The sequence below is a fragment of the Mustela nivalis genome (assembly GCF_964662115.1).
Source record: "Mustela nivalis genome assembly, chromosome: 16".
NCBI lineage: Eukaryota > Metazoa > Chordata > Mammalia > Carnivora > Mustelidae > Mustela > Mustela nivalis.
In genome coordinates, this window is record NC_139035.1 from 4,101 (window position 1) to 22,277 (window position 18,177).

At 48.7% G+C, this 18,177-nt stretch overlaps 1 long non-coding RNA gene across 2 annotated transcripts; it reads left to right on the forward strand.

The window, feature by feature from the left end:
• The first annotated feature begins 10,406 nt into the window (after nucleotides 1-10,406).
• Nucleotides 10,407-13,914, forward strand: LOC309849760. Of its 2 annotated transcripts, none has more exons than XR_014303879.1 (2): nucleotides 10,407-11,081; nucleotides 11,594-13,914. It is a non-coding gene; the product is annotated as an uncharacterized lncRNA (long non-coding RNA). The 2 variants fall into 2 exon arrangements; XR_014303880.1 differs by having other exon boundaries at nucleotides 10,445-11,081; nucleotides 11,872-13,914.
• The last annotated feature ends 4,263 nt before the right edge of the window (nucleotides 13,915-18,177 follow it).

An 18,177-nucleotide genomic window follows, 5' to 3' on the forward strand; every position in this document is an offset into this window, starting at 1 on the left:
TCACGATCTCAGAGTGGTGAGATTGAGCTCCGTGTTGGGCTCTGCACTGACCGTTGAGCCTGCTGAAGATTCTCTCTCTCCCTGTCCCTCTGCCTCTACCCCCTACAGCTCGTGTGTGTGCACACCCTCTCTCTCTAAAAAAGAATAATAATTTTTAAAAAGAATATGTAAGGCTTTGCCTTATAGATACATTAAGACTGTGAAAGACCATAGCCCAGAACACACTATAAAAAACAATTCTCAGGCACCTGGCTGGCTCAGTCGGCAGAGCACAAGCACCTTGACCTCGGGATTGGAAGTTTGAGCCTCACAGTGGTCAAGATGACTTTAAAAAAAAAATCTCATGTTCCTTAAATAATTACAATCAGAGCACGTTATTTCTTTCCTTTCAGCCTGCAGAGTCAACCTGGCTGCTCCCTGCTGACTTCTCCAGCCACAGCTCCTCTGCTCACCCCCCAGCCCAGCCGCTGCCCCCTTGTCATCTCCCACACCTCAGACCTTGCCACCGCGGGGCCTCCCACCTGTCTTCCTAACAAGCCAGCTTCTTCTCAGCCTCCTCAGCCTTTGTGAGGAGAGACTTTGCCTGGCCACCCCTTCCAGAACAGTCCCTTCCAGTCCCTCCTGGCTCTGGGACCTGATTTATTATCTCTGTAGCCCTCACCACAGCCGATAATTGTGTCTGTCCACTCTCTTCGCTAAAATGAAAACTCCATGAGAAGAGAACTAACTGCGTCCCTCTGGGCCTCTGTGACATACTATCGCAGACCGGGGGGCTCACAACTGACCGAAGTTTATGGCTCGCAGTTCTGGAACCTGAAAGTCTAAGCTGGGGGTGCCAGGGTGGTCGGGTAAGGGCCCCTGCTGGGTCAAACACTTCTGGTATTCTCATGTGCTGCAAGGGACAAGGGCGCCCAGGGGATCTTTTATAAAAGCACGAATCCCCACCTAATCGCCTCCCAAAGGCCCTGCCTTCTAACACAATCACTTTGGGTGTTAGGGTTCCGAGTGTGGGTGGCACTCAGAAAGAACCTAGTTCTCTTCTCATGGAGTTTTCATTTTAGCGAAGAGAGTGGACACAGAACTGTTCAGATCACAGCAAGGACTTTGTCTGTGTGTTCAGTCCAGAATCCTGCTGGCCACAGACAATGCCTGGTCTACAGCAGGTGCTCGGGAATTGATGGCCGGGTGAATGAATACAGGGGTGATTTTTTTTTTAACATTTTATTTATCTATTTATTTGACAGAGAGAGATCACATGTAGGCGGAGAGGCAGGCAGAGAGAGAGGAGGAAGCAGGCTCCCTGCCGAGCAGAGAGCCTGATGTGGGGCTCGATCCCAGGACCCTGGGATCATAACCTGAGCTGAAGGCAGAGGCTTAACCCACTGAGCCACCCAGGCGCCCCAATACAGTGGTGATTAAATCACGGGCAATATTTAAAATATTTTTGACTGGGCTTACCTCTGTAGTGTGTACAGCTTAGAGTAGGATTTTAGATCACATGTTAATGCTTATCAGAGGCACATGCTCCGTGCATCTGTGTCCATCTGTCATCCCACTCCCCCGTGAAAAGCCCAAGAGTTCTGGATCCTCTTCAGGCTGCGGAGCCGATCCTATGACTATTGCCGTGTGCAAAAATAAATCATTTAACTGCTGGGAAACCAAAGCCTTCTGTGGACAGTCTGCATTCAGAGCTCTGATCTCAGCTGTCAAGGACCACAGGCTCTCTGCTGCAAATGCCAGGCACCTGCCCCATAGTTTCTCAGGGCTCAGGGATGAGAGGCTGCCTTGCGCATGGCGTTGCTCTAAACTGCAATCACTAGGCAGGCCTGTGGGTCTGAGCTCTCGTAGCAACAGTTCTTAGTGACGGCTGTCCTCTTAGTATGATTCACGTGACAAATACCTGTTAAGCTCCGTGAGCCCAGCACTGTTCTAAACACCTCCCGGGACCGTCTCATCGAATCTCACGTCTGTTGGTATACAAGCCCTCAACCTCATAACCTCATTTCCAAAATCCAAAAAGTTCTGAAAACAACACGTGTTTGTAAGTCATCTGGCAGCAGACCTTAACCTGGGGGAGGGTCCTTACTGTTGTTGTCTGCTCCGCAACCCGTGCGTGCACCCGCGTTTCACAGTAAAATTCCCAATGTTGTGAAAGAGATCCTAGAGTGCCATCCTCATGAGCCTTCATTCGAGAACTCCAGGCCTGAGAGGCCCCTAAAGTAGGCTCTGTCTGGGAAGGCGGGGCTGTGTCACGGGGACTCAGCAGGAGGATCAGCCCTGCTTAGCGGTTCTGGGAACGGGTGGTTAACGGTGGGTCCTGGACAGGGAGAGGAATTCTTCCCGCTTGTCTGCAGCCAGAATGGAAGAATTTGGATTTCATCGGGAGGGGTGGGGAGGAGCAATCATGGCAGGGCTGAGGTCATGTGCTGCAGGAGGTGGAAGGAGCCCCTGAGGACTTCCGTGGACACGTCTCCACCCTTCAGGGGCTCTCACAGGGGGTTTGCTGTAAACCCTGCTCTGAGGTGTTGTGGGTCACCAAAAACAGACACTTCTGAGCCCCTTATTACCTTCCTCAGATCTGGAAAATGGTGACTTCCGAGACAGACATGGCCCCGGGTCTCTTGGCTGAGGGTCTGTTTTTATCTGCCCCATCTTACGGTGGACGAGACTGAGGGCCACCGGGCTTAAGGAGCCCACCCAAGGCCTAGCATTTAGTGTGTGGACCAACAGACAACCCATTTTCTGCAGGTCACTCCCAGGAACCAGAGAGGCTGATCGGAGGGGCACGGGGACAGCCTCACTTAGGGGCTGTGCCCAGAGCTGCTGTCCCTCAGGACACGACATCCTGCTCGGGGCTGGAGGCAGAGGCACGGCCTCTCGCCCTGAGGTCCAGGATGACGAGGAGAAAGCCCGCTCTGACAGCTCCGTGTGGCTTGCCTCTCCGAGAGCTGAGGAGGAAGCCTGTGCTTATTTTCCTCTCCACTCTCTTTCCTCCGTGTCCGACTTTCTTGACCGCTGTGACATAAACGAGAACTACAGATTTGGCTTCTGCCCCCAGTTCCTGGCACAGACCTTCTGAAACCCTTGTAAGTTCTCGAGTGATGAGAACACCTTTCATTACAATATGTGATTTTAAGAGTCTCATGCTCTACCGACTGAGCTAGCCGGGCGCCTTGCAATATTTGACTTTAGACCCGACTCCTGCACCCACTGACCTCTGGAGAGGGGAGTCGGGCCAGAGACTGACTTAATGACCAAAGGCCAATGATGTAATCAATGAGGCCTATGTATGAAGCCTCTGTAGAAGCCCTAAGCTGGGTTTGGAGAGCTTCCAGGATGGTAAAAGCATCATAAGCCAGAAGCGCCCCAAACCCCACGGGGACAGAAGGGTGTATGCTCGACGCCCTCCTGGATCTTGCCTGTACACCTTTCACCTGGTTATTCATCTTTACCTTTTATTATATCTTTTTAAAAGAGTTTATTTATTTATTTTTTTGAGAGGGGGGGGCGTGCATGAATAAGGGGAGGGCAGAGGGAGACGGAGCTGAGCAGGGAGCCCAGTGCGGGGCTCGATCCCAGGATCCTGGGAACATGACCTGAGCCAAAGGCGGACGCTTAACGACTGAGCCACCCAGGCGCCCCAAGGTTGAGGGTATACAAGTAGCTATGTCCCCTGCTAGACCCTCCAAACAAGCTCTCGAGGTCCCTTTGGAGGAGAACCTAGGGGAGTCAAGTTTCCGAGACTCCAGACACATCCAAATGAGGCACTGTGTGTAGCCGTCTGCCTTCCAAAAAAAAACAAACTTCTTTTTAGAGCAGTTTTAGGTTCACAGCAAAATTGACGGGAACAGTGATTTCCCATTTACCTGCCGCTCCACACAGGCACAGCCTCTCCCATCTCAACATCCCCACCAGCATGCCACATTTGTTACAATCAATGAACCCACACTAACACGTCTAATCCCCCAAAGTCCGTAGTTTACATTAGGGTTCACTCTTAGTGTTGGACTTTCCATGGGTTTAGACAGGTGTATAATGACACATCTCCACCATTATGGAGCTCTACAGAGTCCCGCCACTGCCTCAGAATCCTCCGGGCCCCACCTGCGCATCCGTCCCTGTCCCTCGTCCCCAGCCTCCGGACCCCTGGCAACCACTCATCTCTCTAATGTCTCTACCATTTTGCCTTTCTTGCAGTGTCAGATAGTTTGGGTCGTAAAAAGTGCGTAGTTTTTAGGTGGGCTTCTTTCATTTCGTAATTTGCATTTAAAGTTCCTCCATGCCTTCTCAAGGCTTGATAACTCCTTTATTTTTAGCACTGGACAAGATTGCATTATGTGGGTGGGCCACTGCTGATTTGTTCATTTATCCACTGAAGAATATTTTGGTTGCATCCAGGTTTTGGCAATCATCAATCAAGCTGCTATAAACATCTGTGAGCAGGTTTTTGTGTGGACAGAAGTTTTCGGATCCTTTGGGTGAATACCAAGGAGTGTGACTGCCGGCTTGACGGCAAGAGAATGCAGATTTAAAAAAAGAAAACTATGGGAATGACCTGCATTCCTCCCTTGCTTCCTTCACGTATCTGCAAGTAGGCGCCGGCACACACACGTAGCACACACTTCCGTATCCGCAGGCATGCTTTGAACTTTTGCCTATTACCTCAATTAAAAATAAGAGAAATAGTAGGGGCGCCTGGGGGGCTCCATAGGTAAGCAGCTGCCTTCAGCTCAGGTCATGATCCTGGGGTCCTGGGATTGAGCCCCGCATTGGGCTCCCTGCTCAGCGGGGGGCCTGCGCCCCCCCCCGTTCCTCCCCTGTTGTGCTTTCTCTACCTCTCTCTCTTTCTCTCTCTCTCAAATAAATAAAAAGTCTTTAAAAAGCCAAAGAATTTAGAACACAAAATTTAGGATACTCTGACGTCTCGTGGGGAGGCCGGAGGCTGAGAAGAAATCCCACTGGCCGTGTGGGAGGTAGTGGCAATAGTCTAGTTTAGATATTACACATATAAAAAATATCTCTATACATTTATATAACATACTTACTTTTGCACGAAAAAGAAATTTCTTTTCCTAGCCCAGGAAGCCAAAAAACATAAAACAAGCCAGAGCCTAAAAATAAAACCTCTTTCACCCAGGGATAAAAAAAAGAAAAAAAAACCACAGATGTTCTCTGTTTTGTGTGCCGAGGACTGTTTTTTGGGGGGTGTCCATTTATCTTTTTCTCTCCTTGGCCTGACAAACCATGTAAATGACTGTATTTTTCATTTTCCCGTTTGCTTTAGCTGCTGGGAAGCCCCAAGTGGACCTCTGCTTCCTGTTCCTCTCTCTTGGCCCCTGGGACCTGCCCTTCCAGGCTGACAACCTAACTTCCATTTCGGTCTTGTTTCAGAAGATGAAACAGCGTCCCGCCGATCAAATCCAGGCTAGAGACGTACTTTGGCCAGTCTGTGGTTACTGTGGCATTAATTTACCTTTTACATTTTCATCTGAGAAGAAAGGCACACATCTGTGTGTGGACCCATTAAATGATCAAGGGCTACACACACCCGTGGAACCAGCCTAGATGAAGACGCAGAACATTCCAGGCCATCATGCTCACATCTCCTCCTGGTTTTCCCCACCTCTCTGAGGAAAACCACCAACTGGCTTCCAACCTCTGAGATTCCAACTTGAAGCTTTTTAAGGATGGAGTTTCTGAAAGTTATAAATCAGAAAATCCACTTTTCTGCCATCCTCTAAGGAACTAGATCAGGTGGCCTAGGCCTGAAGCATGAGCTACTGTCCCTTAGAAAGGGTGTGACCTCCTCATTCTGTCACCCACTTGGCCCACGGGTACAAGACTCACAACCTTGCCTTTTCCATCTTTTGACCTTAATGTCAATGTTTTTGTACTTTTGACCACCCTGAGCCTCTCGTACAACAGGGTGTTATTAGATAAATAAATAAGCAAATCAAAAAGGAAAAAATGTCCTCCGTTCCCCTGAGCCTTCTCTTTGGCACAGAGGCCTGCTGGTGTTGTCCAGCCACCCGGTATTACAAAATAAAGAAAATTCTTTTAGTCAAGTGGGGGGGTGGGCAACCCTAGTCCCATTTACGTTTCCTGGTTTATATACCAAGGAATTACTTGTGAGAACCCATTGCAATTTCTCAAGCCCTTCGAACACTCTAACATCTGTAATCTTTGACTCCAGCCTCCCTCCTTGTGATAAACCCCACCGGAACCCCACACTGGTACAGAACAAAACAAAATAGGAGTCGGGGTAAACATAAAGAGTAACAAGGAAGAGTGGGCGACATAATCTCGACTGGTCCCCCGGTGTCCCCAAGACTGCCCTGAGGTAGGACGGGGCTGGGGGCTGTGGCAGCAGGAACTTGAACTTTTGTATCTTCTGTGCTGCTTGCATGTGTCACAGTCGTGTGACACATGTAGAATTTTTAAAACGGCAAGAATGGAAACAAGCAGAAGGATTTTGACACATCACCTTTACAGTGTGTATCTCGTGAACTGCTTTTGCTCTGAGATGAGAAGGAAGCATGAGTGTCTGTTCTTGAGCTCAGAAAGGCACATTTTTCCTAAAAGAGGTGATATGGTTTTGATGTTGCCCACTAGAACTCGCTTCAACCAATGATTGACCTTGTCACCTAATCTGTGTCCACAAATGACCATGGCAGAGACTGGGAGATGTCCCCCAATACCCACTTCCAGCTTCTTCCTCTTGTCATCAACCTCCAAATTTAGCTGGGCACATGACCACCTAAAATAAAGAATACATTTCCCCAGACCTTCAAATCCTCACAGCCAGATATGGCCATGAGACTAAGTTCTGGGCAATGACAACGGAAGCAGATATGCTGAGTACGAGCTTGGAAAGTCTCCTTAAAGGGAAGAGAGTGTCAGTCTTCACCCTCTTCTTTCCTGGTCTCTGTAGTGTGGAACTATGACCAGACGTCCAGCAGCTACCTCCAGCCGTATGCTGGGCATCCGTACAGTGGAAGGAGCTGGGTCCCCACGTAGCAGAGCACTGCATGTGACCAGCCCAGCACTGCCAGTCTCTGGCACTCATTTCTGGGAGACAGAACTGATCTTTCTTTAAGCCACTCTGATAGACAGATAGATATTTTTTAATCACAGTATATGCATATGTGTATATATGTACATATATATGTATACACACACACACTTTTTTTTTTACTTTGTTTTTTAGATTTTATTTATTTATGACAGAGAGTGATAGCGAGAGAGGGAACACAAGCCAGGGGAGCTGGTGAGGGAGAAGCAGGCTTCCCGCTGAGCAGGGAGCCGGATGCAGGGCTCGATCCCAGGACCCTGGGATCATGATCGGAGCCAAAGGCAGATGCTTAATGACTGAGCCACCCAGGCACCCCCACTGTGATTTTTCTGTCGTGCCGACAAACCTAACCGTAAGTGACCTACTGACTTGAGTTGATCTATTCTAAAATCAGTTTTGACAAACATCTTGCACATAAAGTTGCTTTATATTGGCAATTCTATGCATCAGGTTAGAACATTGAGTTCCTGGGAGCGGGGCACCATTCTAAACTAATTTGTCCCACAGGATTTACCAGGAAACTATAGTTTAAAATTAACATCAGTCAATGAGTTTTATGGTGAGATTTTTGTCCAAGTGAATGACCACGAGCATCTGCCTTGAATCCTTGTTCCCGACTAGATACGTCAGAGCCGCATTCCAACTGTTTCCTGAGTTTAAAACGCACATTCACTGATCCACTTTAGAACAGTGAGACCAAAATCTGTGGGGGTGGGTCCCCGGGCTCTGCATTTTAAACAAGTATCTTAGTAGGTCCTGCACACATGAAAGTTTGACAGTTTTTTGGTGCCTCTTTCTTCCTTTCTTTCAAAAGCTGGAGTAGACCTCAAACTGTTTTCTGAAAGAGATTTTGGTGCCAGCTTCTCGGTACTTTGATTTCCTCTGCTGAGGTGGAGTGAGGCACCAGCCAGCCGTGAGTCTGGAGAAAACCCTAAACTCTGTTCTCCCCTTTAGTCATTAAAAGCACAACAATTTTCTTTTTATCCGTAATGCAGGTTCTTTCGAGAGATCACAAACTCCTATTCTGCCTTGTTCGGTTTTATCAAAATCCCAGTCAGGAGAAATAAAATGGGCGGTGGTGCATCACCCAGGAAAATGCAGTCCACTCATTCCTGTAATAATTCTGAAGTTTATCCTTGAAATGTAGCAAAGTAGCAGAGAATTGTGCTTGGATAATATTGCTCCCCCCACCCCCCAACCCCATTTGGTTTTGTTTTTACTGAACTGTACCCTGGAGTGACACATCAGCCTGGCTTGGAGCATTGTTATAAGAAACACGGAGGACGTTTGTTAGTGGGAACGTGGCAGGGCCTTTGGTCTCACAGTGTAGCAGAATTCGTCCAGTCTGGATCTCAGGACGCACAGTCCTTCCAAAGAGCAACCGTTTGTTTTCACCTGAGGAGTACAGTCGACGCGAATCCTAAGTGCGCGTTCCCCTCTGCCTTGGTTTCTGAGAGACTCCGCAAGGACACGTATCGCGACCCACCGGAGCCAACGCAAGGCCAGTGTCGCTCTGTGCCGCGCTCACCCCGGCCTTTACAGGATCACATGTGGTCTCTGACCTCCTATGGCCCAACTTACACAGCGTGTCATTTGCACGGCCTGTGCTTTAAAACTCACTGCTAGTCACCCCGCAAGCAGCAGAGAGGGACGGGCAGGTGGAGGCAAACCCAGAGCTTCTCCTTCCGAGTCGGATTCTCTGCCATAGCAGCGCTTCCCTCGCCGCGCACCCTCTCCACCAAAACACACCTTCCAAACCAAGAGGCAAACTTCTTGAATAACAGGTAAGAGAGAAATAAAAATGTTATGTTTTATAGGGAAATATAACTGTTCCTAGGAGTAGTTAGGGAGAGTAGAGAAGAAGGAAAAAGCAAATGAATGGAAAACAAGAAAGGGAGAAAATAAATGAAAAAGCAAGTATAAAGGAAGAAAGGGAACATGTAAAGAAGCAAGGATCATTCTCAGATTGGAACGATCGAAGTTTTGATTTTCCAGGCTAACACAGGACCTCAAGTCACTCAGCGAAGGAGTGTGCCAAGATCACTCCCCTTTGTGCGCTCCTGCTGGTCCTAGCACTTAGTCGTGTGCCTCTGGGTCAGGTTCTGCCCGTTAGCAGGTGGCTGTCATTTCTCCCCAACTTGTTTCAAAGACACAGAAGGGAAGGGAAAAAAAGTGAAAACTAAAGGGCTTCACAGTTCAAACGTAGGTTGTTTTTCTGACGCACGAGGGCGCTGATCCTACAGTTTATGTTCTTGTGGGAAACTAGGTCTGTGGGACTTGGGGCTGGGAGCCTCCAGGGAAAAGGAGTTTTGGCTGTGTGTACTAGGGTCACCAGGTTTTCTGGAATGGGAGGGACATGTTCTAATGTCCGGGGCTGGCCTTCCACCACAGGGCTGCTGGCTGGAAGCTCCTTAAGATCAGAAACCAACTAACTGCGTGTCCGGTGTCTCTGTAGCAACAGAATTAGTGTATCAAGACACCACGACCAGAGTCTGACTCAAGGGTTAGGGAACAAGTTGCTTAAACCCCTCTCAGTCCAAAAAGGGAAGTATCATCTCCTATAACTGCAAGTGTGTGTGTGGGGGGGGGAGGGTTATTAAATGGGGTGGAGGGTCTCTCTAAAGCAGGCAAGACAGCCCGTGACACATTCGAGGGACTCGACGGGCAGGAGCAACACTAGCTTGCAGGTAGCGGGGCTGGCGGACAATGGGGCTCAGTAGGCGTCGGACTGAATGACCGAAGCAAGGAAGGAGGTGGCAGAATCGAAAACCATTTACTGGACTGAGGGAAGCGGACACTGTCGAGCTGCCCTCGTGTGCAGTCGGCCCGTTGGGTTCCCCTCGGAGCAAAGCAAGGGTCTTGCAAGGGGTAAGCGCTCCGTAGCTCGGCCAGCCGCTGGGGGTCCTCCTCCAATGGGCAAGAAAACAGGGATCAGAGGGGGAAAGTGATGCGCCCCAGGTTTTAGAGCTGATTAGTGAATCCCCATAAGACCCCGGGTCTCCTGAGTCCTAGCACAAAGCCCAGCCCTCAGGAGCCCCCAGACAGGCTGGGGACTGAAGGGTAGGCGGCGTGGGGACTGGGGAGATGGGAATGGACTGACCCTAGAAGCCAAATAGGCTCTTGACTTAGTTTCACAGTGCTTGTGAGAGGCACCCTTACCCAGCACTGACCCCACCCAGGTGTGGAAAGAGCCAGAACCGCAGAAGAACCTCATGCTTGCCCTGGGGCCACCTACCGTTGGCCTCAAATCTGAAGGACCTGCAGAGAGAGCTCTCACTTCCCCAAATGTGCTCTTCCTGTGTCACAAGGAGCCCTTGGGTCACCTCCTTCCTTTGTGCAATGAGATCCAAAGGGCAGTTTCTGCCTCTGCTTGTTTTCTTTCCTGTTATCACTTTCTGTAGCTTTTCCAGAACCCAGTTCTCGGGATGCAGCCCTGCTCCAGGTGGCTCTCTAGGGGAAGCTTCCTGACCTCAGCAGGATAACAGAATGACTCCCGAGCCCTGGCGTCCCCCCTTCGCTGGGCTAAAGCTGCTCCCCTGGGCAGTCTCACCCCTCTACTTTTGAGCTACAGCAGGAGGCAATAAAAGGCACCTTCCACGTGCCTGCGGTGACCATATTTTCCAAATTCAAGAATAGGACACGTTACCCCACCAGGCACGTGCCTTCTGAACGAAAGACATAAAATTGGGACCGTGCCAGAAAATCCAGGATGGATGGTCGCCATGCACAAACCTCAGGGGAAATTCTCTCTTCTCAGGGATGCCTGCCGGAAGCTGCCATCTCCTTCAGCCATGGGTTCAAGACTGAGCGCGACTCAGACACCAGACACAGTGGAGCACTGGTGACCTCGTGCTCAGGGCCTGGGCATGAACAGTGGAGTCCAAAAACCCCTTTCCTTGATTTCACTTGTTTGCTGTGTCTGCAGAAGGACCCCAGCCCCATGAAGACTTTGCAAGGCCTCTTGGAATGCAATGATGATTCTTCTAAAAATATCAATCCAACAACTCAGGTATGTCCAGTAAATACCATAATGACCTGTTTCACATGTCAGGTACTATGCTGTGCACTGTCAGAGATGAAAAGCTGAAAAAGAGTTTATTCTAACTCTTTTGGGTCCTTGTGGCAGACAGGAGGTCATGCTAGTCGTGCCTAGAGGAGGATCCAGTGACCAACCAGCCGACTTCTACCCTTCCACCCTCAACTGTCATAAAAATAATTGCGGCATTATAAAAAGAGCTGGACTTGGTGTCATAGGTCCTGGTTCAGAGCTTGACTCCTCTGCTAATGGCTGTGTCGTCCTGAGCACGGAGACCAACCTCCGCCTCCTCGTCCGTCAACAAGGAAGTCCCGATACCCTCTGGCAGTGAGGTTGGGTGAGGGCCAAATGCTGGCAAGTTCTTTATGTTCCTGTGACAGAAAAGATGCTGAGAAAAGTTTTCCTTCCTTCCTTCCTTCAGGAGCTTAGAAACCAATGGAGAAGACAGAGTCTTCTTTTTTTAATTTAATTTATTTATTTGACAGAGATCATAAGAGGCAGAGAAGCAGGCAGAGAGAGGGGGAAGCAGGCTCCCCGCTGATCAGAGACCCCCCCCGCCCCCACCGCCATGCAGGGCTCGATCCCAGGACCAAGATCATGACCTGAGCCGAAGGCAGAAGCTGTGACCCACAGAGCCTCCCAGGCGCCCTGAATCTCGACTTCTTAAAGAAAACATTAATGGCCTCTCAATCCGTGCAAGAGCTTCCCAGAGTTACCGTGGCAGTCACGTGTCCCACCCCATGTCTGTTCTCCTTTTCTACAGGAAGAAAAATTCTTACTGGGCACCTGCAACTCAGCTAAAGACTGTGTCTCCCAGTTTGCCTGGCAGCTACGGCTGTCCATGTAGTTATGCTTGGGCCAACGTGAAAGAGAAGTAGAAGCGGTATGTGCACTCTACCAGGCCGGCCCCTTAAAACAAAAGCCTGTGCTCTCCTCCTTCCTGATGGCAAGGATACAGAGTGTGAGGGCCGGAGCTGAGGAAGCCGTTTGGAGTGGAGCACCTCTGAACTACTCACCTGAAATCTGGCGTGAGAGAAATAAGTTAGTGTAAGCTACTGTGTTTTTGTCTTCTTGATACAGTAGCCTCACTTTTACTGCACTCACCTCTCTCACCTCTGCTGTCTTCTGTCTCACTAGCCCACCTTGGAAAAGCACACCAGGCATCCGTCAGCCCACACCAAAGGGTCTGGACTTTGATAAGCAGAGAGAGGGCCCAGATGAATGCTGACACGATCCAGGGGTCTTTTTACAAACAGGGTGGATCCATGAAACCTGAGAGAAGGGAGCCTTGTGGCATTTGGAAAACACAACAATAAGGGCCATTATTAGCTGAGGTGGTGAAATCACGAGCAGAGCCTCTGGGCTCTTGGCATGACCTTTGGGGTTAGGGGTGTCTGGGCAAAAATGGCCGGCTAGTTGGAGTTCAAGGTGCCCCAATTCCAATGGCTCTAGTCTCCATCAAGAAACCTGGGAAAATCTCTCTGTTGGACGCTCAGGGACTGACCCCGACCTGAGCTGCTACCAAGTATCAGGAGAAGCTTGAACAAATCAGGAACAATTAGACATTTGTGCAGGTAGATCGCAGTCTGTGTCCAAATCTCAGAGCCAGTCTTCTTGGATATCAGCTTACAGTCCCTGGGGAGAGGAGCTGCTCCCCTGGGGAGGTCATGTCTCAGCCCAACTAATTTAAAGCCAAGTTCTTGGCACTCACCCGTCCCCACGCAGCTTGTCTTGAGCAGAGCAGACAGGAGACCCTGGACTGAGCTGCAGTCCCAACTGCCCATTTCTTATCAGGGGCTTCTCGGTCTCCTCCTAATCTAGAATTGTCAAGGGCAGGCTTGCAAGTGCACCGGGACGGCTTCCTCCATCTGGACAGTGACTGGGTCTCTGGGCCCGTAGGGTCGGAATCAGACCAGCCCAGCCCCGGCCCAGCTCTCCCCATCCACTGCAGTTTCCCGAAGCGAGTATGCTTTCTGTAGCATAGGGAGGTAAAAAAGAGTTATTTTATCGTCAATTGTTTATTTTATTAGTACAGAAAAAAACTAGCACACTAAACTGAGGATTTCATGGATACGATTACATAGGACAAGACTGATTTTAAAATGGAGCAAATTTAACATAGGTCTAAAAACATGCCGAGTAAATGACAGCACAGGTGGGTCACACGGCTGAAATAAAGGTGGTGCCGGAAAACACTCTTCACTGGGCTCATTTGCCAGTTGAAAAGGAAAACTAGGGTTGCTCAATGGACCCAAATACTCTTTTTTTATTGTGGGGGTGGTTTTTTAAAATTTTGTTTTATTTAAAGATTTTATTTATTTATTTGAGAGAGAGAGGAGAGCATGAGTGGTGGGGGGAAGGGGGCAGAGGAAGAGGGAGAAGCAGACTCCCCATTGAGCAGGGACCCTCCGGGGGCCACAGTGGGGGGCTCCATGTGGGACTCGATCCCAGGACCCTCAGATCATGACCTGAGACAAAGGCAGACCCTTAACCAACTGAGCCACACAGGTGCTCCCCAAAGACTCTTTTTAACTAGCAAATGCAGTCTCTTTCCAGGAGGATTATCTACCTGGGAGATCAAATTAAGGTAGTAGAGGTTTAAGCAAATCAGACTTGTATTTTAGGGAATTCTGAAATCGAGTTACCAGAGAAAATCCAGGACCCCCAGTTCAACTGGAACGTTAGATGAATTATTGCACAGGACACATTAAGACTAAAAATTATTCATCGATGATCTGAAATTGAAATGTATCTGGGCATCTATCTTGTGTTTTTGTTCAATAAATCTGGCAACCGTCCTCTAAAAGTTTTACTTCTTTTTTTTTTTAAAGATTTTATTTCTTTATTTGACAGACAGAGATCACAAGTAGGCAGAGAGGCAGCAGAGAGAGAGGAGGAAGCAGTCTCTTCACAGAGCAGAGAGCCTGATGCGGGGCTCAATCCCAGGACCCTGGGATCATGACCTGAGCTGAAAGCAGAGACTTTAACCCACTGAGCCACCCAGGTGCCCTTGAAAGTTTTACTTCTTTTCAGCAACTCCATCTTACCCCCGAATACCAGTCCTAGCTGATTAATACGATATCCGTGATGTCTTTCAAACCCTCCCCTCTGTTCCAGGTTAGGTCTGAATCATGTCTCTGCTGACGTGGCCAGGATCCATGACCTGCCCCTGGATACCTAAGTAGTCAGAGGAACAGCCAGCCTGGACCCCAAGTCTTCTCACTGGATGCCCGGCCCTGTTTACAGAACCCTGCACCCAGCACTCCCCCCACACACCCACACCCGCCCCTCAACCCCTCCCTGTCCCAGAAGGAAGTCCTGGACAACGAATCATTTCTTCTTTGCTGGCCGCTCGCTCCTTATTTTGTCCATGACATCTTCATTTGGCTTGGTATATTGAACTGGTGATGATTAGGGATTTGCCATGAATGTTTTCAGCAAAAAATTAAAATAGAAGAAAGAATGGGTTCTTTAATTGCTACTGGGGCAAACAGCTGGGTAAACAGGGCTGATGTCCTTTGCAAGAGGGCAAAATTGCAGGATGGAAGTCGGGTGCACAACTGGAACCCTTTCCCTGACCCCAGGACTATAGGACATTCCAAGCAGCATTTTCCTCAGAAGAGACTTGCTGTCAGAGTCAGGAACGTAGTTGTTTTTAAACCTTAAAATTATCTTAAATTACACCATCTCTTGGGTCTCTCTTGGAAATACCAAACAATTCAAGGGGTTATTTTTTTTCTTTCTTTTCCTGTTTTTATTTATTTTTATTTTTAAAAGAAGTTTGTTTATTTGTTTGTTTATTTATTTATTTATCTTTGAGAGAGCGAGAGGGGCAGGCTCCTCACTGAGTGTGAGACAGAGAGCTCAGTCTCAGGACCCTGAGATTATGACCTGAGTGAAATCAAGAGTCTGACACTTAAATGACTGAGCCACCCAGGAGCCCCTCTTTTCCTATTTTTAAAAATTGTTTTTAAAATTGAGTTTTAGGGGCACCTCGGTGGCTCAGTCAGTTAAGTGTCTGCCTTTGGCTCAGGTCATGATCCAGGGTCTTGGGATTGAGCCCCATTTCCGGCTCCTTGCTCAGTGGGGCATCTGCTTCTCCCTCTGACCTTCTCTTCCCGTGCTATTTCTCTCTCAAATAAATTAATGAGATTTTTAAAAATTTTTTAAAAATAAAATTGTTTTACATACCCTAGAATGCACAAAGCACACTGACCTTTTTTTTGTATTTTCTGTGTATTTTGTTTATTTGAGAAGCAGGGGGAGCAGCAGAGGGAGAGGGAGAAGCCGGCAACTCACTGAGCAGGGAGCCTGATTTGGGGCTCGATCCTGGGACCCCAGGATCATGACCTGAGTCAGATGTAGCTCCTCAACCAACTGCATCCCACAGGCACCCCCCGGAGCAGGCTGGTCACCATGTGCAGGTTGGTGCGTTGTTACGTTCGCATACACTGGCCCTCAGATCGAGACAGAAGATGTTTCCATTTCCTCAAGGGGTCCCTGTGCCCCTTCCCAGTCAATACCACTACCCAGGGACAGCTGGCATCCTGGCCTCTGTCTCCTCACGTGGCCGTGTGTGTTCTTGAAGGTCACACCTGTATTCTGTGTCTGGTTCTGCTCAGCCATACGTGTTGTGCGTGTCAGGCATCTCTTTCTCTTTACTGCTGAGTGACATTTGTGTGTGTGTGAATGACACACAACCATTGATCTGTCCTTCGACATTTGGGTGGTTCCTGTTTTGTACTACGATGGATACGTCTGATGTGAACATTCTTGTACCTGTCTGGGACAGAGCCACCTGTTTGGGACTTTGGCTAGGTGTGGGTTGCTGGGTCATGGAGCTGACTCTCCCCCAGCCACACGAAGGAGACGGCCATTAAGCAAACCTATGAACAACTCAGGATGTGTTTCTCGATCTCAGCGTGATCAGTGTCCCTTCCGCCTTCTATGCCAAGATCTATTTAGGATACCTAGTCAGCTGGGTTCACTGTCTCCCGGTTATTCTGGAAATTTGTAAACAAACTCAGAGAGAATTCCCACATGCCACGCTGTTCCAGCAGTGCCGAGTGCACTCCTCATCCATCCCCTAACCATTGTCCATCCCCTAACCATTTATTTTCTGGACTTTTTTTTTTTTAAGATTTTATTTATTTGAGAGAAAATGAGAGAAAGAGAGTTCAAGCACAAGCTCGGGGGAAAGGCAGAGAGAGAAGGAGAAGCAGGCTTCCTGCTGAGCCAGGAGTCTGATGTGGGGCTTGATCCCAGGGCCCCGAGATCACAACCTGAGCCAAACGCAGATGTTTAACCCACTGAGCCACCCAGGTGCCCCTGGAATATTTTAAAGCAAATCTTAGGCCTCTGAAGTTCAGCCGTGAGTACGTGGGTACACGCCTCTGACACATAATAACCTTTGCATTTAACATCACTATCACACCTAAGAAAAGTTATACAGATTTCTACACACCATCTGTGTCCAAATTTTCCCAACTGTCTCAAAACCACTGTCGTGTCTGAATCAGGATGCAGCGAAGGTCTGCACATTGTTTCCAGACATTTCTTAGGTCTCTTTCAGTTTAGAACAATTCCTTCTTTCCCTTTCTTTACTTTTTTTAAAACGTCACTTATTTGTAGAAGAAACCAGCTCATTTGCTCTACAGAAAACCCTATTCCGGGTTTTTCTGATTAAGTCTTCATGGGTCATACATGAACCATATGCTATAGTTCCTCTAAACTGGGAGTTAAACTAGAAGCATGATTAGACTCTGGCTGGTTTTTTAGTGACTTTGGCAAACATCGCCTCGAAGGTGGCTCTGAGCCCTCTCCCTCACATCACCTCAGGAGGCCCGTGGCGTCCTGTCCCTTCTCTGCAAGCTGAGATCTGAAGCGTGCGTCCCTTCCCCTCCACTCCGCCCACGCCCGTGTATGGCCCCCCACCAACCCACAGACATGCACTGTCATCATGTGCTCCTCTTGGTCCACTCCACGGGGGCTTACGTCCATGGCTTCAGCGGTTCAAGTCATGGCGCAGAGAGCCTGATGGGATGTCTACCACTATCACCACTGCTCAGCCCAATCTGTGGCTGAGAATCCTAGCATCACCCCGTCAGCATCTCCTTGCAAAGCAAGCGGCAGTTCAGCTCTGTCAGAATGTGGAGACTCTATGCATCTCCATAAGAGACTGCCTGAGATTGGCTTCTCTGTTCACCAGTTTTCACTAGTGGGAGACACACCCCTTCTCACAAGCACAGAGTTGGAAGCCTAGAGATTATAAAGGTGTTTTCCTGGTTGGTGCTAAATATGCTTTTTTTTTTTTTTTAAGATTTTATTTACTTATTTGACAGACAGAGATCACAAGTAGGCAGAGAGGCAGGGAGGGAGAGAGGGGGAAGCAGGTTCCCTGCTGAGCAGAGAGCCTGATGCGGGGCTCGATCCCAGGACCCTGGGATCGTGACTTAAGCCGAAGGCAGAGGCTTAACCCACTGAGCCACCCAGGCACCCCCTAAATATGCTTTTTTAGGTATTTTTACTCAGGTAGTCATAGGCCTGGTCTTTGACATAAACCCACAGGTGTGGCACCAGTGAAGCTAATTTGTGATTAAGCATATTCAGGCCTCTGTGTTTCTGCTCCCCACCCCCACATCTTTTTAGTTTTAATTGTGGTTAAAATAAAAATAAATAAAACCCACCCTCTTAACAGTTTTTAAGCGTACAGTTCAGTGGTGTTAACTATATCCGCAGTGTCGTATAGCAGATCTCCAGAACTTTCTCATCTTGCAAAATGGAAACTCTATTATACCAACTGAATAACAACTCCACTCTCCCTTCCCTCCCCCACCTCTGGCAACCACCATTCTTCTTTCTGTTTCTGTGGCTTGGACTACCCCAGCGAGCTTATACAAGTGCAACCACATAGTATTTGTCCTTTTGTGACTGACTTGTTTCACTCATGATGTCCTCAAGGTTCATACCTGTTAGAGCGGGTGACAGATCCTTCTTTTTTAAGACTGACTAATATTCCATGGAATGAATATATGTATGTCCCACATTTCCTTTCTCCATTCATTTGGCA